Below are 24,206 nucleotides of genomic sequence, written 5' to 3'. Positions count from 1 at the left end.
GGTGTGCATAGTAGAGTAAGGTGAGGGACTGGCCTCTCTACGCACACCTCTCCCCATGGCAACAGGTGTGCGTAGTATAGTGTGGGAGGAACTGGCCTCTCCACTAAGACCTCTCTCCAAGGTGATGGCCGTGCAAAGTAGGGTGTAGGGATGGACTCCCCTCCTAGCTAAGATCTCTCCCCTAGGCAATGGGTGTGCATACTAGAGTGTTTGTGGAAGTACTTGTGTTTCTACTCAGGCCTCTCTCCAGGGGAAGGAGCGTGTGTAATAGAGTGCAGTGAGGGACCTTCTTCCTCACTTAGGGCCAGATGTAGCAAAGTCCGATTTTGTGAATCGGAAATTGCGAGTCGGTGCGACTCGCAATTTCCGACTCGCAATTTCTGATTCGCAAAATCGGATGCAGTATGGTGTCTCAGACACCGACTGCGAGTCGCTATGGGGTCGCAAAGACCCACCTCATTTTGCGACCTCATAGCGAGTCCCTGCACTCACAGGGATGGTGGCCTGCTGAAGTCAGCAGACCTACATGTCTGTGACTGCTTTTTAAATAAAGCAGTTTTTAGTTTTTCATTTTGCAGCCCGTTTTCCTTAAAGGAAAACGAGTTGCAAAATAAAAAGAGATAACGGAACCTTTTGGTTTCGGTTTTTCAGAGCAGGCAGTGGTCAATTGGACCACTGCCTGCTCTGAAAAACCCTTATTGGAAACATTCACAAAGGGGAAGGGGTCTCATGGGGACCCCTTCCCTTTTGCGAATGGGTTACCACCAGTGTGACACTGGTGGTACCTGCAAATTGCCTTTCGACCGCATTCGCGGTCACAAAGCAATTTAGCATAGCGATGCGAGTTGCAAATAGAAAGGGAACACCCCTTCCTATTTGCGAGTCGCATTCACAATTTGCGAGTCGGTATCGACTCGCACATTGTGAATGTGCATCACAAAAGGCTTTTTGCATGGCGCAAACTGCGATTTTCGCAGTTTGCACCATGCAAAAAGCTTTCTACATCTGGTCCTTAGACTCTACCTAGGATGACCGGTGTGCTTAGTAGGGTGTGTGGAGTGGACTATCCACTGAGACCTCTCCCCAAGTCAGTGGGTGTGTTGTGGAGTGTAGGGAGAGACTATCCTCCTCACTGAGACCTCCCCCCAGGGCAACAGACACGCATACTAGAGTGTGGGCAGACACTGGCTTCTCTACTCAGACCCCTCCCCAAGGAGACAATTGTGCATTGTAGGGTGTACCTGACCTCTCTGCTAAGACCTCTCGCCGGGGTGACAGGTGTGCTTAGTAGGGTGTGGCGTGTGAGTAGTAGGGTGTGGGTCGCTGCTGAGACCTCTCTCTAGGGTGATGGGTGTGTGTAGTAGGATGTGAGATGGGACCATCCCTCTCTCTGAGACCTCTCCCAGGGTGACCGGTGTGCATAGTAGAGTGTGGTGAGACTCTATTTTCTGAGACCTCTCCCCAGAGCGATAGGCATGCATAGTAGGGTATGGCGGGGACTGCCCTCTCCATGGAGACCTCTCCTCAGGGTGACAGGTGTGTGTAGTGGGATATGTGGAAGAACTAGCCTCTCTGCTGACACCTCTCACCCCCGGGGTAACAGCTGTGGGCAGTGGTGTGTGGATGGACTGGTCTCTCTGCTGAGACCTCTCCCCAGAACAAAGGGCTTTTGTAGCAGAGTGTTAGGATGGGCTGGCTTCTCCACTGACACCTTTCTCCTAGGGGGTGAGTGTGGGGAGGAACAATCCTCTCAATGTTTTCCCAATCCTGCAAGAGTCTCAAAAGAGTTTTCCAAGAAGGCTAGTTGGAATGCAACTTTTTTTTCAAAAAATTTACCGTTTGCTTTATCACACTGCTAATTTCTCATAGACCTCTCCATGCACTGCTAAATACCCCACAAATCACGACACTCATGACATCTTTGATAACATCATTGATAATATCAATGTAATATTTGCAGCAAAATGTTTGATGATACAACTGTGCATGGTGGGGTGTGAGTTATAATTACCTTAGGGCACGAGTTACAGTTACTTGAGATAACTCTAACTATAACAGATTAATTTCTATGGTTTTGTATGTTTAAAATGTGAGCCTAATTATAAGGTCCCTGTAACCTTTTGTTTTTTTAAAGTAAATATATATATGTATATATTTATGTAATGTGCACATATTTACTTATTTATGTATACTGAAAAATCTCTGCAATTCAGCATTTATAATTATGTGAAGTAATTATAACTTGGGCCCAAGCCATACCTGGTGTTGTCAGCAATGATGTCATTTAAATGTTATCAGTGATTTCATCAAAGTTGTCATTAAACATATCGCGAGGTCGTAAGCAGAGTATGATGGGAGCACAAATTCTATTTATCTCAGTAAACTGTAACTTGTGAATTTTAGTGTTTGATTTAATTTAAAATGTTATGTTAAAATTGACATTTTCGCCTATTCATAATGTCACTTTAACCTTTGTTTTTCAGTGACTTTCTAAGGTGTTTTTTTAACTGTAAAGTAAGATATTATTACCATACATAATTATATTTTCACCTTAACTTTTGGTTTTTTTTCAGGGAATCGCAATGTTTTTTTTTAAACATAAAGTCATAATTATTACAATTACATAACTGAACTTTGGTCTTGCAGATGTAGTGTTCACCACAGGCCTTTTTCACCTTATGCCCGCAGGCAGGTACTCCTTGCTGAATAAAAAATTCAGACGTGATTGACAAAAGTTGTGCATTTGCAGCTCAGAAATATAATCTCCAAGATCACAAAATCTGCACTTTTTGATGCTGACTCAAAAGCTTTTCCAAATGCAAAAAAAAAAATCAAGCAGTACATAGTGAAATTATATGCAACCATGGCAAGAAAACTTTTCAGGTGAGGTTCTACTTTAATTCCAAGTTTGATTTAAATCTATTCAATGGTGTTTGTTGTAAAAGTGAGCACAATTTCCTATGGGAGCTACAATGCGAAATACAAAAATTACCTTTTTAATCACCTATAGAGATCTGAAGGAATCATGCTACGGTGAAACTTATCAAGTGCAAAATTTAGTGCAGGTTCATTCAACTGTGACAAATTTATAAGGAAACAAAAAAGGCATATTTAATGGAAAGTATAGCTGTACAGAGTCATTATTGCCCCCTCACTCCAGGGCACTTGCAGCAATTCCAGAATTGCCACACACTAACAGCTAAGGCATTTCAGAATATCTCCAGCTAGGATGTTCCAATTTTCGTGGGTTTTTTGGCTTTCTTCTCTTGGCAGTGTGCTCTGGCCACCAAGAGTATGCTGCTGAGGCCGCTTGAGCCCCAGAAGTTGGTTGCCTGTTGCCTTTGTAAAGTCTCTGTTGCTTTCTCATCTTCAGCACCATCTTGGCTGTAGAGGCCTGGACCTAAACTCTTCTGCAGCCCTGAAGGTTTCCTCACCTGCAGTCATCCTGGCAGCAGCACACTCCACAGCAGACTACTCTACCTGCAAGCACTCCAAGCCACCAAAGACTTCAGCCACTTGGTGACAGCCTGTTGTGCCTCTTCTGAGACACTAACAACATGATCATTCGACAGAAGTCCAAGGGGATCTCCTTCCTCTAGGGTCCCAATAAGTCAATCCTCTAATGATTTTTTGTGGGAGTCAGGATGCTAGCACATTACCCCTAGGTACATATGGGATCATTTACAGTTTGGAGGATGGTCTGCTGGCATGCCAAATGAACAGAAGCTATGGTCACCTCTCTCCTGGAAGAAGGGCACCCCTTTTCCAGATAGGCAGAGATCTCTGAGCATCATGCTGAACTGCCGTTGTGGTGGCTCCAGTGAAGGCACTGAAGCTTTGTTGAGCTGTGCCATAATAACTTACTAGCTCATTAAAATAATAAACTCTAGAAGTGGGAGTTTGGCACTGAAAAGCAAACAAAATATTCCCGAGGGCCTGAGAGTCTTCTCCTAGAGCCTCAGGATCATTTCTCTGGTTTCCTGTTTAGGAACAGGAGGCTTTCTCTTGTGTTCCAAATAAGAAAAATTTGGATTTACTTTCCTAAATAGGGCAGACTGATATACATTGATGAATGGCACTTTGATGGGTGGGTCATCAATTGAAGGCCTCTGCTGGCAGAGCCAGCTGAGGCTTAGCTGCAGAAAACCTGTCATATCCCCTGATTTGATATAGAGTGCAAAAAGAGTGAATTTGGGGGATGAGCCATCAAAACATCTTTTTGGCAGATATCCCACACCTGCCTACATGTAAATGACTTCAATATTCAACAAGAGTCCAAGTATACAAGTCCCCAGTGGGAGTCCCACACTTCAGTAAGGGGTTCGTCAACAGTGGTGGGGTGGTCTATCTTTCTCCTCCTCGTTCTCATCTTCTAGCTGATCAGCCCTGTGCAGGGATTTAAAAATGGGAATGGATAGTTCTGGAACATGGGGATAACACTTCATTGTTCCATTCTGAACTGGCACTTTCAAGAGTAGGCCCACTTGCTTTCCAACCCCTTGCACAATATTCTATAAAGAATCCAGGATGACAGATATCTCCATAATTGAATCTCATCTCTCCTCTGAGCCAAGCTTCACCGTCACAGGTTTAGTTTCATTGCCTCCAAACCTCAATGAAATCCTCCATGATAGGGGGCTTGGCCAACTTATGATGGTGCTGGATAAGTGCCTGTGAAGTTCTGTGATCCAGGCCCTACTGGTGGCAATCATCCTCCATCGTAGGGGCCACAAAAAGCAACATTAGGGCCCCCAAACATTTAGTGGACTCCATGACACCTGTGGCTACCAAGGGCCATACAAGAAAGGTGACATCTGAGGTGAGAAGGCCGAGATTGGGACAAAAGGCAGCATGGGGCAGCCCTGCCCACCTCTTGGCATTGGAGAGCTGCTGGGGGAGCTGAGCCGCTATTTCCCCTCGACCGACAGACTACGGACAACCACATAGAGGGTGGATGACCTCCATTAACCAGACTTGGGCCATGAGGAGTGGCCCAACAGAAAGTGGCCTCCCAGGAGGCCCTGCGTGGCCAGACCGACTGACCCGGACTGACAGTGAACAAATTCTTGAGGCTACATCTCCCAGGTGGTGAAAGAGGCCCGCTAAATCACTGGACGCACCAAAATAGACTGGGGAAACCAGCCCTCTTGCAAGAGAGACGCTGGGCTAGTAGTATAGTTCAGCCATCATCCCTGGTCGGAGGACTGCCCCAGCTACCTGAAGAGCAGTGAACGGACTACCACTTTCCAGAAGTCCGTTTGCGGACCACAGACTGGGTGATAAATCGAGCGCAGGGTGTCTCAGTTGGCGTCCTGGCTTCTGGATTGAGAACACAAGTCCACTGATGTGACAAGGATGCCCAGATACACCGGCCCTGCAGAGTAGGAGAGTCAATCCAAAGGATATCAAGAGACACATTGACTAGATGCGAGTCCAACTACTGGACACAGAAGAAGTGCCTGAGTGGGATGGAGGATCTGGATGTAAGCGGGGCACTTGTGCTGGCTGGGGTTGCGCAGATGGCACTGTGGGGGGGGGCTCGGTTAGCGCAGCAGCCCAGGCATACCCCTCCCATGCCAGGCTCAGGAGTTGACTTGGCTAGTCAGTGGGGAATGGAGTGGTGCACAACCGGCCCTGCCCAGGGTTGGTGGTGTCCTCTGGTGCTAGACAGCCCCCTGCAGTCCTTAGCTCTTCAATGAGACCTCCAGTGAATGCCTGCTGCAGCTCACACATACAGGATGGTGTGCAATAAACAATTGTGGTCCAGTCCACTACATGTGGAACGAGGGAACCCGAGATGGTGGGGAAGCCCACTGGTTCTGAGTTGAATGCGGGACTAGAGGCCCATACGACGGCAACACTGGAAGTCATAGGGAATACAAAAATGGCACATAAGGGCAAGATTGACGCAGTGGTGATAGATCTCAGGCTCCTGAAAGTGGATCACTGCAAACTGATGGATATGGTGGGAGAAACTAAGAAAACAGTGCAACAACTGCAACCCACACTGAAGGACCATGACAAACAACTATAGACACTGCAACACAAAGTGGGGCGACTCCACAAATGGTCAAAGCTGCAGATGGGCGCTTGCGCCACAACAAATTTCGAATAGTAGGCCTCCCTTAGCGCAGCGAGGGGCCCAATATAGACCTCTGCATAGAGACATGGCTCCAGCAGGAGGTCCTGGGTGGCAAGGCCTCCAAATACTTTACCATTGGGAGAGCACACAGGGGTCCTGCCTAAACCAGGGGCACTCCCTAGATCTGTGGTGGTCCGTCTTCTCAACTACTGAGACACGGATGACATCTTCCAGTGAACCAGAATACACAGCCCTTGGCAGGTCGATGGGGGCTCGGTAAACATTTACCCTGACTACACCCAGGCAGTTCAGCATCACCAAGGAATATTTGTGGTTGTGAAACAACAGGGAGCTTGACTTGAAATATGCATTCCTTTTCCCTGCCAAACTCTGGGTGGTGGACCAAGAAACCACACACTTCTTCTCCTATGCCACAGAAGCATGGACCTGGTTGGAAAGTAAGGGTTGCGAGCGACTGGCAGAACACGGCCCTTAAATCGAAATGGATGCAGTGTCCAGATCAAAAAAGAATACCTGTCGCTGACCGATGGCAGCCCCAACAATGGCACAGGAAGAAATGGAGAAAGCAAAGGTGGTGATGGAATTACAACGCAGATGCAACATACCATAGAGCATGAAATGGCCCTAAATGGCTCAAACCTGCAAAGACCAAGGCGACTCTTCCCTAGCATCCATGCCCAACGAGGAACTCAGGATGGGGCCAGTGCTGACCCTAGTGATTGTTAACCTGCTAGGATGAAGGTGTAGTGGTTGGAGACATGTTGAGCGGGACAGAGCAGCTGAGTTGGACACAAAAAAACATGAGTTTTCATGGCCTAGGAATAACACACAGGGGTATGCCAGGAGATCAATCCCCTCACGAGTTAATGAACATCTGGAAATTTTATTGTAGGAGCTCAACTTTCTAAATAAATGTTTCACATCATGATCAAATCAATGGTGCAACAGGCATCACGGGCATTGGGGTGGTGTGTTGTATTAAGCCCACAGCATAAGGTGATGGGCTGTGGGAAGATTGGGCTACAGATTTTGTTTCTTTGATGATATAGGCATATCGACACAGAGTTAGATGGGCTGGAGTGGACGGAAACTATGGAGACTCTAAGGACCAATGGAGGATGAATGAAAAGAAGCCCAGCACCAGGACTTGACCTTGAAACTTCTCTCATGGAATGCCAATGGACTGGGGGACAAACTAAAGTGAGGTGTGGTGAGAAAAAACCTATACCGCCATGACCCAGACATAATCTCGCTGCAAGAAACTCACCTACTGAGCAACAATTGTGGGTTCCTGGGTGGAGGCAGATATAAAATGTTTGCACATGTGGGATTCACAAGTGGATCAAGTGTGGTAGGCATTCTGGTTCACCGCTCTCTGCCGCTGGAGGGCCTCTGTGCCTGGGAAGATACACAGGGCTGTCACACCGCAATTCACTGCTGCTGGTATGGTGAGGAGGTGGTCATTGGGCCATGGTTCTTCCCTCTGAGTCTACATTTAGGGGTCTGGATCACATGGGGGGCTTGGCTGACAGGTTCCCCAGGTGCACTGACCAACATTGTGGGAACCTCTTTCTCACACTGCAGGGGGACATGAACAGGGTGACTATATCAGGAGAACCGGCTGGACGTGACAAATGACTGGCCACGTTTTTAGAAGCTATGGGCTTGGTTCATTATGGCAGGCGACAAAACCTGATACTCGCCAATAATCACACACAACTAAGTCAATGGGAGCTATATCTTGGCTGGACTATTCTTTAGTGCCCACATTTCAGAGGACTAGGTACTCTGGTACCACCTTCCTCCCTCAAGGCATATCAGATCTCTCGCCACTGCTTACTAGGGTCCACATGGGTGTCCCAAACATGATGGGTACATAGAGACTTGATGCATGAGAGTTGCAGGATAGAGAGACAAAAGCAATGGTGGCTATGGTGACAGCCAACTACTTCACGGAAAATGAAAGTACTGTCTCCTCAGCCACGGACCTATGGGAAGCATATGAAGCAGTCCTGCAGGGTCAGTTGCGGGGTCAGTTGCTCGCACATAGGGTGGGCCTCAAAAAAGACAAGGAGGTGGAAAGCTGCAACCTAGAGGAGCAAATGCTGCAGCTTGAGGCTCATTATGTGGCCACCCTCGACGGGGACCTCGCACATAGGATTTGGGAAGTCAGATGGGAATATGAAGCACAAGTGCATCAGGAGGCGAAAACTCAGTTTCGGGCCACTCACAGTCAGATATATGAGATTGGCAATAAGGCCTGCAAGCCCATAGCATGGCTGGCAAAAAAGGAGGAACGGCAATGCTGGGTTAGTGGGATAAGGACAGTAAGTATGACTCTGCAGGACACCCCCGGAATATTGTACAGGAAAGTATCTAGAACAACTCTACCAAAGTTGAGGCACCAACAGCCAGGGGCACCTAGAGGCTTTTGTGGGAGATCTCCCAGCTCCCTGCCTGGACATGGACCAGGTTGAGGCACTGGAAGAATAGACTACTGAGGGCGAGGTGTCAGCGGCTAGCTTGCTAAAGGTGTCTCTTTAAAAGTGGTGGCACTGATGCTGTCCATGTTCAATGTGGCTAGGGAAGTGGGCATTCTCCCACCTGACCTTTGAGGAGCCACGATTGTCCTGATTCATAAAGAGAGAAAGGTGGTAAACGACTGTGCCTGGTACAGGCCATTCTCACTGGTCAATACAGAGACAAAAATATGGGCCAAGATTCTCACAAATCATCCAATACAAGTGATAAAATCCCTCATTACTCCAGACCAGTCGGGCTTTATGCCATATAGAGCTACAAGGCATAACCTGAGGACACTGATGGGCTGCTTTGTGTGCACTGGGTGCCTGCAGGAGCCTGGGGTCCTCTTGGCCTTGGATGCCAAGAGGGCACTCCCTAGAATAGGCATACATGATGGCCATCCTCCGGAAGATGGGCTTCAAGCTGTATTTTTGATCTTGGATTAGCCTATTATGGAAAGACCCAGTGGCACGAGTCTGAGTGAATGAGGTACTATTGGATCGATTTTGCCTGTCCCGGAGCACTAGGCAGGGGTGCCCACTCCCCCATCTATTATTTGCAGTGGCCCTCAAACCCTTGGCATGGTGGTTCAGGGTGAATGCACAAATCAGGGGCCTTCAATGGGACCCGGGCTGCGAGGGCATTGTCTCCTTATCCACTGATGATGTTCTACTTTATCTGGCGGAACCCCCCAACATTCAATGCCGAGAATCTTCGATATTCCAACAATCTTTGGCTCCTATGCAGGTTTCCAAATCAATTGCCATAAGTCCATCGTGTTTCCACTGGGGATAGACACCCCAGTAGTTGTGCGGACTTGCCCATTACTTTGGGCAACCCAGGGCTTCCAATACCATGCCATTTTTACAACACCAAATGTAGCCCTATACATGCAGGAAAACCTGGAGAGGGTCTTGAAGGTCTACCGAAGGGATGTGGAAAGATGGAGAAAGCTGCCACTTTCACTTTTGGGTTGTGCAGCCCTGTATAAAATTATATATCTACTCAAGTCTCTATACATCCTGCAGAGCACGCTGCATCCGGTCCCAGACGTGTTCTTCCGTAGGGTGGATAATGCTACAAGAGTGTTGCTTTGGAATGGATGAAATACCCAGGATAGCCCTCTTTAGATTGACTAGACATCAAATGGATGGAGGTATTGCCCTCCCAAATCTCTGGCTCTATTACTAGGCTTCAAAATTGTTCATGGTCAATGTCTGGGTCTTTTCACCCCAACAGTAACCATCCCTTCCAGCAGATTACACAAGCATGGCCCAGGAGAGACACCTCCAAAGACTCTGAGGAGGGAGTGCGTTCCCCCCTCTCCCTATTCTGATGCAGACAGTGATCCACATTTGGAGGAGAGCAATGGGTAAACGGGGTGGCAGGACAGGGTAACACTGCAACCCCTCTCTGGGACTCAGATCTGCTCCGGAGTCAGGGGAACATGGGTGGTTATCGGAAATGGGCCCAGCTGAGGATCTCCCAATTAGGGGATTCTGGAGGGACATAGCAGTGATCCCATTTGAGGAACTACTATCTGAATTTGAATTGTCCAGTAGTCAATTTTTGAGATACCAACAGATACTGTTTTTGCTCAACAAATGTGAGGCACTGCAGACCAACGTATAGGAGAAGTCCCCCTTGGAGTGCAGAATTTTGGGTTCCCCCATGACTGAACATGCTGTGTCCTGAATCTACTCCATGCTGCTGAACAACAGTCTTCTTCCCCTAGAACACTTGAGGGGTAGGTGGGAGAGAGATTTAGACGATGACAACTGGAGTCAGGCATGCACCTATCCAAGAGAAGTTGCAATCTGTGCCTGATACTGAAAATTCTGCACAGGGCCTCCTACACCAGAACCCGACTATTTGCTGTGGGTCACACGCCTGGCGACCGATGCCTCGAGGGATGTCACATGAGGGGCACCTTAATCCACATGCTCTGGGAGTGCCCAAAGCTGGGTGCATAGTGGGGGAGAGTATGTGAACAGATTTCAGAGACCACAGGAGATGAGGTGAAGCTCATACCCCAGTTGGTATCCCTGGGGATCTGGGGAGACCAAAACTTGGGCTGCTCTGGCTTATTGTTCTGCAATTTGGCCCTAATGGTGGCCTTCAGAGATATCCTGAAGTACTTGGGGATGCCTACTTTGCCAACTATGAGGGGATGGGAGGAGGGTCTCAAGTGGTGCATGGGGGTGTAGAAATTGGTATATCAGGTGCGCGGATTCCCACACAAATTTGAGAACCTCTGGGCCCATGGAAAGAGGTGAGGGAACAAGAGGGCTAAGGACCACTAGTGGAAGCCTTTCACATAGACAGGCGACTGAGGCCTCAACTGTGGATCATCTTAGGGGAGCCCCATGGCAGGCTGTGACTATTGACTGTGAAGAGTCTTATGTGTCATGTTGTTTTCTTGTTCTACCCAGCCCTCTGTGAATAAATGTCATTAAAAAAGCATACTGTGTACGTATGTCCTCGAAGTTGGGTGTGTGTGTGTGTTTTGTTGTTTACCTTTATGCAAAACTCAATGAAGTGATTTTTTTTTTTAAATCCTTGATGGTAGCTAAACGCAGCAGTCTGGATGTGCCAGCTATTGAGATCGCACACTTCCATCCTGTCTCTCCACCAGGAGATACCTAATCTCAAAATGTTCTGAAGACTAACCTGGCAGCTAGAGCAGCAGATCAATTAACTCTTCAATCAAGGCAGCTAAAAGCACATATCTCTATAGGGCAAGCTAAGAAAAATATACTCAGCCTAAGGGTATATGGAAGAGCTCAAAAAGAGTAAAACTAACTCTTGATATGATTTTGTGTTAGACCTGACATCCTTGCCGTGGTACTCCCCAAACCATTTGCCTTCACTCCTTCTGTTTTGCTGAATACAATTTTGTTGGCTTTAGGACCTTGTGAGCTTTACCACTGCTAACCAGTGCTAAAGTGCTTGTGATCGCTCCTTCAAACATGGTAAGATTGGCCTACACTTAATTGGCACAATGAATTTGCTTGTATGTCCCTTGTAAACTGTAGTACATGTACCCAGGACTTTTAAATTAAATGCTACTAGTGGACCTGAAGCACTCATTGTGCCACCCATTAAAGTAGCCTTTTAAAACATGTCTCAGGCCTGCCTCTACTACCCACAATGTAGTTTTAAACTGCCACTTCCACCTGGCAAGATAAACATATTTCAAAGCCTCAACCTTCCTTTTTAATACTTATAAGTCACCCCTAAGATAGACCCTAAAGGCTCATAGGGCAGAATGCATTATATTTAGGAAGTAGGTCATGTGCACGTATTTGGTTTTATATGTCCTGGCAATGAAAAACTCCTCATGTCATTTTTTTATGTTGTAAGTCATATAACTCTCATTGACTAACACTTGTTTACCTTATTGCATTTAATAAGGGGCAACTCTGGATTGGGAGCAGCTAGCCATATGGTGTTTACACTTCTATGAAATGTAACTTAAAATAATCCTTAATGTTAAAGTTGGATTTTAAGTCACAACTCTTAAAATATCATGTTAAAATAGTTGTCATTTTCTTGTCCCAAGCACTTGTGCCTTCTGCCAGTATCCTGGGTCATTTGACTATGAATGGCTCTGCTGTTGGGGCTTGTGTATTGCTTCTAGACACTAACACCAAAGGGGCTTAGATGTGGACCGGATGGGCCATCCTGGCAGGATGACTGGGAGAAGCTGTAACAAACCCCACTTTTGCTTCAAAGGGTATTGTCTCCTGCACACACAAAGGAACCAGACACCAGGTCTGCCTTGCCTTTTGTCACCCCTAACAGTTTGTAGCTTTGACAGGGGAAGGAGAAGAACTTTCTAGAGCCTTATGCGCAGGTAGGACAGACAGTTCCCCCACCCCCACCCCACAAAGGCTGGCAGCAGGTATACATATTGGACCTCCAGAGTTACTCTTCAGAATACTCCTGGACCTGTGGAAGTTACAGAAGAAGGACTACCCTGTTGCTGAGGACTGCCTTACTGTCTAAGAAGGAAGACTGGACCTGCCTACCTCCTTCCCAGGATAAACCAGAGTGACTCTTTATTCTACAGCGACGGCCAGCAACGGAAGAGCTGCAGGTCATGGTGCAGCAATGACAATCCCAAGTGACCGCCAATACGAAGCAACAGCAATGACCTTCCTCTGTGCATGAACTGCTCTTTCCAGTACAGTGATGACAGCCTTCAATGCCCAGCCTGCTCTTAGTGCTACAGCAACAACCATATGAAATGCTCTCCGTGCTCCTCACTACCTCTTCCACTGTGAATGGAACTCTTCTCTCCAGATTCTGAAGGTAACTCTTCAACAAGTCTAATGTGGTCTCTTTAACTGAAACTCACTCCATCGAGGTCGGCCTGAACTTGTAACATTCGTCTAGTCTACCGTGACCAGAGGACCTCTAGTGGTGCTTTGTACTTTTCGGCACTATTTTTACTAAAAACTTTGAAATTACATATCTCTAGTTCTACTGATTGGATTTTTTGTCATTGTGGTATCATCTTATTTATTAGAATTGACTTTAGTTTTCTAAATTGCTTTGGGGTTTTTCTTGTGTTATGTTTTCACTTTCTTACTGTTTGTGTGCTGCATAAATAATTCACACATAGCCTCTATGTTAAGAGTGACTGCTTTGTGCCAAGTTGTGAGAGGTTAAAACACAGGTTTATTTGGCGGCTTTTTGTGGTTCACCGTGACAAAGATTGTAGTTGTTGTCTGAGTGGGGCTTCCACTCTCTTCAACCAATAACCCAGTTTCTTACACTTTATGACCTAGAAATTGATATATAAGGCACGTCAATGACCCCGGTTCCTCATACAAACTGACATTTGTATTTTAGGTACACTTTATTCAAAGCGCAGCATATTATAATCTCTAGACATTTGCACTTCTTTTTGGATTCCCAATTGAGTGATCAGGCAAAACCAATGTATTCTGAGTCTCATCTATGCACAGAGTTACCTGTGTGCTGTTATGGGGCTAAGTCTGGCAAGCAGTCTCTCTCCCAGCCTATACACATTTGTGGACACACGAGATTATATGTCCAAAAAAATCTGCTCAAATCCTTTTCTCTACTCATTCTAGCATTCTGTGTGGGTGTAAGGCAAGTTGACCCTAGAAAAATATTGGAAAAGACACTACCTTTAAAAATTGGGATTCTGTGTTTAAAAAGTGTTTTACTTAATGTTTCTAAGAAATGTGTTTCAAGTATTTTAATATGTGTTAACACATTCTGAGTTTGGACCTCGCATCTACAAATTACTTTAAAATTGTGAATCTATGAATCATGTGTAATAGGTGCTTAACATTTCCCTATATCTTTTCAAAAATAGGGATACTACTTTGACTTGTACTGAGATCAGAATATCTGCAACATCTCCTTATGCTTAATTATAATTTACAAAAATGAGTAAAAGCAAGCCAAAAATGAAGCCGGGTTGGAAATTGAATCAAGGAACACTAATACACAGGTACACACATTTGGCTAAACTTGATGCCATTCATCATTATTTCTTTTGACTCAGGCAGTCTCTAATTGCATTTAAAAACACACATGCCTGTCAGCCATAGATTATGATGAATGTACCATCATCATTTCTTATTGAGCATATTTTGATCTAACAAATCGTTCCTTAAACAGTAGGATAATGTTTTTCACTTTCATTTGTTTGCACTTGTATTTTTGAAGTTTACAATGTAAGCTATCCTGACTCTCCAACATATTTATTAAAAGAGTTGTATAGTGCATAAATGTATGTAAATATCTTAACAATAATTGATAGATTACGAAATTTGATCAAATAGTCTGATGTTTGCATACTCAGACTGCTTCCACATTTCAGAACTACCGGAGTAATTTAAAGTTTGTTGGATGCAGGACATCTGCCAGAAATTGACAGATGTATCGTCAAGGACGTAGCTACAAGGGGTGTCTTGGGGTGTTACCCCCAATAAATGAATTTTTTGATAAATAGTTGGGTGTTGGTGCTTTCAACTGGGTATAGCGAGGTGTCAATCGGACTTCGCCCGAAATTGTTACATACACACAGACAAAACCGCATACACATTCTCTCTCTCTCGTTTTGAAAGTCCTCAGAAATTTTGGTTATTTTACAAAATATTGTGTTTTCACCAGTTTAATACCCTTACAAATTCGCTTTCCTCTCCCTTTCCACTACCCTTAGGCCCCACACATGCACCTTGCTTGTGGTATAATGTATTTAAACATTATATGCCAGTCCAGTCGATTTGTTAGAAAATCTGAAGCCCCAGTCTCACTGACCAAGGTACGCCCCTGTGTATCATTCACCCTATTTTTGAGAATATACCTAAGTCTGGGCAATTGAAATAATGATTTTTTGTGACTGTGGTGTTTTCCACATAATTACGGATTGGCCGCAATTGCCACATAATCTGCAGAGTTTAATCAAAGAACGCTTCTAGCTCAAACGGAACAAAACTTACTAAAAATTTCAGTGACGTGCCCCACTCTAGAAGGCCATTTACAAAGGTTGACTGGTCACTTCTCTTTGCTGAAACTGGGTGTGAAACTGGTACTAATAAGGTGATACCTTTGCCCAGAATGCGTTAAACATGTTTAAAAATAACAGTAATTCTATCATAAAATATGTAAAAATATTACTAAATTGTGCCACATAATTTGCCTCTCCTTGCCGCATAATTTAGTAAACCATGCTGCATAATTTCGCCCTCCCTGCCGCATAATTTTGGTGGGCAGAATAGATGTATACACTCTAAATAGTGATGAAGCGTCATCTGGCAGTTATTGATGGGTGTAGCGCGTACACACATCTCTTTGTAATCCTTTACCATAAGCCCTTCCTTACTGGTAGTGGTCAGAGCTTCACGGTTGTCCCTACTCAGAGTTTGCTACAGAAATTCCTTTAAGCAGCCAGAATGCATACGTGATTAAATGCAGCACCTATATGCAGGCATACACACTGTAATAACTTTATGGCAATAAAACCAAACAGTATAACATGAAACCCATGCAGAACCAGCAACCTCCTAGTGTTAAACACAATCATTTTCTGCAATATTAGGCTCTCACCATCTTTGTTTTTCCAATTATCGATGCACGAAGCAAGTAATATTAAAGAACTAGAATGATTAGGAAACAGCTAATACTTTACCTGTTTCAAATCCATTGAAAGGCTATATTTTCTTAGACAAGGGACCTACTCAGATTCATACCAAAAAAAGTAGAACATAAGCATGTACTTTAGCTTGGGTTAATAGAAATAAACCAAACTACACAATCAGTGGGCTTGAATCATGCCCCCCTCACCGTCAACACTGCTGAGACATCGAACCAAAAGTAACAAAATAAAGCAGTTCCCATTGTATGAGAACCTGCCCTTAGAACTAGGCCTGGGTGGAAACTCAACTCGGAGGACTTTGCTAACACCGTGTTTCTAAACACGGCAGGAAGAGACGCTACTTTCTTAGGCAAAATACATCCTCGCATCCATTTTGGGACATGAGGGCGTTATTTTGCACTAAGAAATTAGCGCCAAATGCCCACTCTACTTGGGAGAATTTTATTGTAAATTCGTGTGATTCCACAGAACCAAACTCCGCCAATTCTGCTCACTCCTACTTAGAACAGGAACTAGAACCACAAAATAATGTATTTGGGGCATAGCAAGAGCATGTGAGTAAACTTGTGCCCAACTCAAAAACAATGGCGTGCTCATAAACTTGAATGTTCGCTCCAGTGCTTTATTTGAGCCCTTGGTTGCGGGTGGGGGCCACCAGCATTTATATTTCCTCATCCAACATTTCCTGATTGCAAATTAAGCACTGGTTCGCTCATGAGTCAGTGACCTTGGGGATATCCCTACTCACCACCCGCCTCAAGTGCGGTACAGATTTTAGGTTCCGCTTTAGGTGTGTTTTACCACAGATGTTTGCTAATACAACAGTGGCAGAGAGGAGAAAATTGCAAGCATCATTGTCCCGAGATGAAATGTGGGTTTTTCTCATCTCAGTATAAGGGTATCTCAAAAAGGATCACAAAACATTTATGACAGGCGCTATTTCATGTTCTTAATGATAAGAAGCTGTTTTTGCTCCAAGCACCTTTTACGTCCTATTATGAGGATATAATTCTGGAGTGGTAATGTGTGACAAGAATGTTTGTGCATATTTGTTGTGTGGTATTTTGTGGAGGTGGTGATGTTTTCTGTAGGAGAGTCGAGCCCATACAGCCCAGACAACTGCAGGTGGGGAGGGCAGGGCCAGGAGCACCAAAAGCGAGCCTCATCTTCCACGACGCAGGACATTTCAGTCGCATTCCTAGCTTATTAAGCCACATCAGAGAGCCAACCCATTCAGCCCATACCACCCCAGATGAAGAAGGCGGGGCCGGGAGCACCAGAAGTGAGCGTTATTTCCCATGCTGCGAGAAACTTTAGCGGCTTTCCTTGCTCCCTAAGCCGTATTGGACAGTAGAGCCCATACAGCCAATACCACTGCAGCTGAGGAGGGCAAGGCAGGGAGCACCAAAAGTGAGCCTCATCTCCCACTGCATGGGAAGCTCATACATCCACAGCTGAGGGGGGCAGGGCCGGGAGAACAAAAAGCAAATCTCATCTCCTGCCATGTGGACGTGCACAGGGAGTGCTTGGGAAAAGTCTGCGTCAAAACTGGGCCCATCATCACCCGGAAGAGACTGGGCTGTGCCACAGCTCTTGGCAGTTGGTTTCAGTGAAAGGTGTGGCTTAAACACAGCTTGCTGAATTACTTAGAAGCTCTTTTGTGGCAAGTATTCACACCACGTTTGACATTTGACACTCATTACCTTATCTATACTAGTTTTTCTTTTTCTTCTCCCTTTTCACTCTTTACAGCCAGAAGTAAGAGCATTAGAGTTCCTCAGAATGGGGAAAAGGAAAGCCTCACAGTTTCCCACCGGGTCTTCCGCTCCAAAGAAAACGGCAAAACAGTCCACTAACAGCAACTCGCTGAGAGAAATCAACAATTTGATTGAAGAAGTGAAAACATTCTTACAGCCAACCTCCTCTACCCTCACCCCGTCCTCTGGATAGAAGGGGAAAGGGAAACCCCTAGCAAAAATGTTTACCAAAAAATCTAGGAAAATCTGCAGGCCCTAGATTCCTAAGGCCTGTAATCCTTCCATTCCATCCAATGGGGATGTTGTGATGGAACCTCCTCAAATCGATTCAACTTGTGAACTTGTCCCTATGCTGCCCCCTTACAAAGTGACAGTGGATTGTGAAAATTGCATTTATGCTTTCCTTGTGCAGCAGCAAACCACTTCCTGTGAATCTGACACAACAATCTGTCCCCTGCCTACCTCTAATTGCTCCACGGGGTAAACTCCTTTGAACAGGCCACCATTACAGGATGTGAATGACCTCAATGCAGGTGTACAGATTGGGTTTTACGAACTTTAGTTGCAAGCAATTTCACAGGGGGAAAAGGGGGCAATCTGGTGAGCTAGTAATCTGGGTCAAATCAGCATTTAACTATACAAATAGGAGGTTACCTTTACATTCCCTTGATATACTTGATTTAGTAACTAGTTCACTAAATGATAAACATCTTTACATATTTAGGGCCTCATTACGACCCGGGCGGCTGATGGCAAGCTGGTGGTTTACAGCCAGCATATTATGAACGTGGCCATGGTCATACCTCTGGCCCATCCAACATACCAGGCAGCAGTGCAAGCACCGCTGCCCTGGGGATTATGAGTTCCCAACTGCCAGCCTGTCCATGGCGGTACACACCGCCATGGAAAGGCTGGCGGTAAGGGAGACTTGGGGTGCCCCTGCACTGCCCATGCACTTGGCATGGGCAGTGCAGGGGCCCCCAGCCACAGCCCCATTGCACATTTCACTGCCCGAATTTCGGGAAGTGAAATGCGTGACGGGTGCTGCTGCACCCGCTGCACATCAACATTGCCGCCAGCTCTATTATGAGCCGGCTGCAATGTTGATGTGACTTTTCCATTGGGCCAGCGGATGGAAACGCTGTTTCCGTCTGCTGGCCCAGCGGAAAAGTCATAATAGGGAGCCACCAATACCGCCAGCACTGGCGGTATAGTGGCACCTGCGGCTTCGGCGGTCTTTTTGAAAGCCCACCGAAGTCGTAATGAGGGCCTTAATGTTTACAATAGGATCCCTTGAGCATTTTATTGATTACCTTTCCCCAGGAGGATCAGTGATGATTGTGGGCGACTTCAATGCCACCTTTGAGCCCTTTGACAATCTGGAGTTAAAATTCCACAGTTAGATCTTACCCCAGTGACAAAACCGGTCTGTACTATGCACCCAACTGTTGAGCTTAACAATGAATCTTGGTTTTGGAGCCTGAAATGGTAGATCCACTTTAGATTTATTGGGTGCCCATATTTTTAAGAGGCGCAAACAATCCAGCAGAATTGATTGCATTCTGCTAGCTTTACAATTGTGGCCTCATATGGTGTACATGAACATTTTATACTGAACTGACATCGACCATTAAACTCTAAAACTAACAATGAAAGAGCATCTGGCATCAAACTGTAATGTTTATAACACCAGGCTCACAGAGGAACTTAAGTCTCACAAATAACAAGAAAGCACTAAAATGGTCAAATGTCTCTGGTCGACCCAGCCTGATAGCTCAAATTTACACCATAGTGGCTTAAACCAAGAGAATATGAGTAGCACTGGTCCCTCTGGTAAAGGTACAAAACTCCTTCTCAAGCACCATGATAAACATTTCAATCACCTTTGTAGTTTACTAACTAGGGAATGTGGTAGTTCATCTAAAAGGACATCTAAACACTCATGTTACAACAGGCAGTATAGACTTGCAAAGCCTGCCATAATTCTATCAATTAAAGCCAATAATCGTGAGCAAACCCGTTTGACTAGGAACTCTTATATGGAAGTATTATCCAAAGCCAAATCACAGTGGGTAGATGAAGCATGGAGAGATCTGGTTAATGCAGCACAAGTAGGGGACAATAAGACATTCTAAAGTACACTGGTACATGGAAGACATCATGATGTATCTCAAGTCGACTTTCATCTCCAGCCTCAGTCGTGGGTAGAACATTTTGAGAGCCTATACTCTGAAACTTTAAATATCTCAGGGGATGTATCCAACCAGGGACCAACTATATCAAATGGAACATCATGCCCTCTTGAAATATCACTCAAATAGACTCTGGAATACTTTGACAGCGATAGTCCCTTGGAAGACATTCAGACCTGATTGTATCCCAGGTGATTTGTTTACCACAGAACCACTCATATGGGGGCCATACCTCAACTTGCTATCAAAATCCATTTTGGAGAGTGGGCAACACCCAAATTCCTGGCACCATACTGTATAGTCCCCATCTAAAAGAAGGTTAGCCGAGAGAATCCCCGTAACCACAGGCCCATTAGTCTAATTGATGGATTGCAAAAGCTCTTCTGCCGCCACCTTCTGGAGAAGTTGACACCCTGGGTCTAAGAGAGGAATATCCTAACAGATCTCCTAGCAGGGTTTCACCAGAAGATTATTAGAATAGATCAAATCTTCAGCTTTTGTGCAATATACAGGAAAAAGGTGGTTTTGGAGAGAAGCCATTTGTATGCGGGCTTTGTAGGTTTAAAATCAGCTTTTGATTCAGTTCCCCACTACAAGCTCCAAGCCGTTCCAGGAAATACGGGAGTCCCAGATAGCATCCTACCAGTCTTAATAAGATTGCATGAAACCAACTATGCCCGTATAATGTGTGGCACAGTGGGTGAACTGTCCAACTCCTTTAGAATAGAGAAGGACATTTGCCAGGTTTGTGTTCAGGCTCCTGTTCTTTTTACATTATATAGAAGCAATCTAGTACAATTTTTAGGCTTCCCAATCAAATATGCTCAAAAATTAAGTGCTTCCAAAATCCCAATGCTACTATTCACAGATGACACACTCTTTATCTCTGAAACTCCCACTGATGTGCAGGCCTTAGTGGACAGATTTTTTATTTTCTGCTTCAAGAGGGGTTTAGATGTCAGTATAAGGACAACCAAATCTATGTCTTTCAACTTGTACAGGGATGTAAAGAATCATATACAAACTCAGAATGAACTCCTTGAACAGTACAAGGCTTTGAGTATCTAGGAGTTAGATTGCCTAACAACCTTACCCAGAAGCTGCAAATTAACAGGAGTGCCTTAAAAGTACAGCAGGAATCTGGGCTGTCATGAAGTTAGTAAAGAATACTAGGTCCAAAACTTCTTCTCTAGCTGTGGAAATATACAATATCAAAGTAAAGGAGTTGTCGCTATACGGCTCAGATTTGTGGGGACACATAAAAAACAACTGACTTGTTGTAGCTGAAAGCAAATGCATTTGGTCTTTATTAAATCTTTGGCAGAATGCCCCACGTCTCTCTCAGATACTTAATGCAGGCATGTGTCTGATCTTCTCCACAATAAAAATCAAAACCCCTATTATTTTGGCATAGACTATGGTCCACAGCTGAAGTAGCATTTTATAGGTTATCACTAGTGGAAATGTTATGTTCGAATGCCTACCTGAAAATCCCCTAGCTAGTTAATATCTAAAACATGTTGTTTAGACTGAATCTACATATTCTAGGGGAATCTCCTGCTGATGCCAGTCTAGTGTCAAAACTAGGGCTCAAAGAGAAATTAAAGACTCTTTTCAAGGAGGAGGAATTATCTAGTTGCAAGCTAGGTAGCTTGATTGACTCTCTTATGTGAACCATTCATAGATAAGATTCCCTGTTCACTAGCCCAGCAGCTATACATCAAATTTAGATATGGGATTATCTCTATTACAAACATCTGCATGTTCTGGGGACAGAAATATTGCACTAGCACTCTATGTCCATCATGTCGTTCTGAGACTGAAGACTTGCATAATTTTTTTACGTCAAGCCCAAACATCGCTTGCGTTGTCTTTTCAAGACCTTGCTGTATACACTTTGTGGGCTTACATCCCACCCATTGCTCTTTATTTGTAACTTGGATTGTTCTTTAAAAAATGCTTTCTTGCTAGTGGTGAATCCTTCTTCTTTGTCTCTCATTTTGGTCTTTTGCTTCCTCTCATGTAGCACCGCCCAAGTGGTGTATTTTTACGCTTTAGTTCTTTATGTGTTCGTTTGTGGGAATATTCATTTTTGTTTTCTGTACGTGTTAGGTGAAGATTCCCTTGTCGTAGTTTTCACTTGCTACAGGGCTATTGTAAACAGGGCTGTAAAACATGTTCTTATGTCATCACATTTGGAGAGCATTCGAAGGAGATCAAATGTCAGACGCTGTTTTCGCAGTGTGCCTGTTCCATTCCCTACCCCCCTCATTGGTCTTTGCCACCTCCGTTAACTCATTGCTCACCACAACCCCTGTGCTGCGAATGCTTGCCTGGTTTCAAATTCCAGCACTGAGCAGCACATAGTTTTCCAGAGCTCTCTGTCTGCCAACGGCCGAGGTGACCTCAGTACCAGTTTCCAGGCTCAGGCGGACAATACTGTGCAACTCAGCATGGCAGGGGGCCTCTGGCTCCCAGATGCTGGGGCCAAGGTTTTACTCTTATTGTCTGTCCACAGCAGAATATATGTAATTTAACACCCCTTATCTGCAGATATTTTCAGTAGGAAAGGATGACAAAACATTCCGAGGTTGAGAATGTTTTTTGGAAATAAACGTTTGCACATTATATCAGATCAAGGAACAAACACTTTGGCATTTTGAGTGCTGTTGTGAAGGTACTCCCCGGCAAAGGGTTATGTATATTTTGCACAATTTCAGAAGGGTGACTTCAACAGCACTCTATACGTTCACAATTTGTAGACATCAGCAAAAGTGGGGGGCAGGGTTGGGTATGGTTCAAAAGCAGGGAGTTCCTGCAGTTTTATAGTCTACATGACACTAATGCTGCTGCAGCTGATGGAGCCCAAAACTTTAAACAGGTATTCAGTTTTGAAAAAAATATACAAATTTAAATTCCAAGAATTTCAGTTCATCCGAATGCACCCGGGAGTCAAAACCAATGTAAAAATGTGAGCTTGGGTCACACGTTCATTGTACATTATATCCATGGCTTCTGAGTCAATCGAGGAAAGGCAGGCACAGAGAGACAATTTATGATTTATATATATATATATATTTTTTTTTCTAAGGTCTCTTCCTTGCCTGATGTATGTATTTTTGTAAATAAAAAGATCCACATTTACTGAGCAGTGCTGGCTAACAACTTACAATGATGGGTCGAGCGATGTGCAGGATAACCTCTGACATTTGTGGCCTTTCAAATTACGTAACACAAGATTACATCAACACACTAACAGTGCAGGGGAAAACTTCTTCCAGCAACCACCAATGAGAACACACCCGAATAAAGTGACATATACAAGGGGTTTGAAAGGACAAGCATTTAACAGCTGCAAAGTAACAAAAATACCAGACCAGAAGTTATGTGGTGATACCCTAAAACCAGCAGGCAGTCCTGTTTTTTTTTAAATTTGTCTATGTGGCTTAGAAGAAAGGGATGCAAAACACCATCAGAAACAGGGATAGGATCCATTGAGATACTTCCAAAATCATTCACTGAAATCTGTGATTGAAGTGAAAAAACATTCATTTTTTAAAACAGGCATGCACATTAATACCAAAACAAAGTGCCCGTGTTTCAAGCAAGACAACCTCTCTGACCCGGAGAGAGAAAGATAACGATATGGTGTCACAATAATGCTTGTCACATACGAGTGCACACGGGTTACAAATGATCTTCCTCTACAGTCCTCTGCAGGCTGCTCCTTTTGTGGTTTCACACTTTACATGCTATGGGTCCCTTGCGCACCGTGAGCATAGGCTTTACTCGAAGGATGGTGGAGGGGTGATACAGCTGAGTGTGTCTTCCAACGTTACCCCTACCAGGCTGCTGCCCCCCTCAGGGGATGTAGAACTGCTACCACAATGTGCACCATGGTGGATACACACTGAGCAGGAAGCAGTAAGTCTGAAAAGGTCCAATGCCTGGTCATTCAACCCAAGAGCAAAGCACAACTCCCTTCTTCCAATACAAACTTTTCCTCGCTTCCCTTCTCAGTTAATTCTGCCAGAAAATGTCAAAGGTAAGCTTGGACCCTGTTAAGAATACGCTTTTCACTTCAAAGATTCATCATAAACCTTTAGTAGGTTTGTAGCAGGTATATCCAACCTCCTCAGGAAGCAAACCAATCGTAACTGACCACATTAAAATCTCCCCCAGGAAGCTTGACACTGCCTGGAATGCTGTGACCTCAAAGTGATTGTCACCGCATTCCAGCCAAGTGATCAAGCAGTGCAAGACTGCATATGCAGATACTGCAGTGGCAGATCTGAGACATGTTTACAGGGCTACTCAAGTGGGTGGCACAATCAGTGCTGCAGTCCCACTAGTAGCACTAGGGCACCTCCAATGCACTTTACCAGGGACTTACTAGTAAATCAAATATGCCAGTCATGGAAAAACCAATCACCACTACAATTTACAGAGCGAGCATATGCACTTTAGCACTGGTTGACAGTGGTGAAGTGCCC

Source organism: Pleurodeles waltl, chromosome 1_2, assembly GCF_031143425.1.
Source record: "Pleurodeles waltl isolate 20211129_DDA chromosome 1_2, aPleWal1.hap1.20221129, whole genome shotgun sequence".
Lineage (NCBI taxonomy): Eukaryota > Metazoa > Chordata > Amphibia > Caudata > Salamandridae > Pleurodeles > Pleurodeles waltl.
This window is presented reverse-complemented; position numbering follows the sequence as displayed.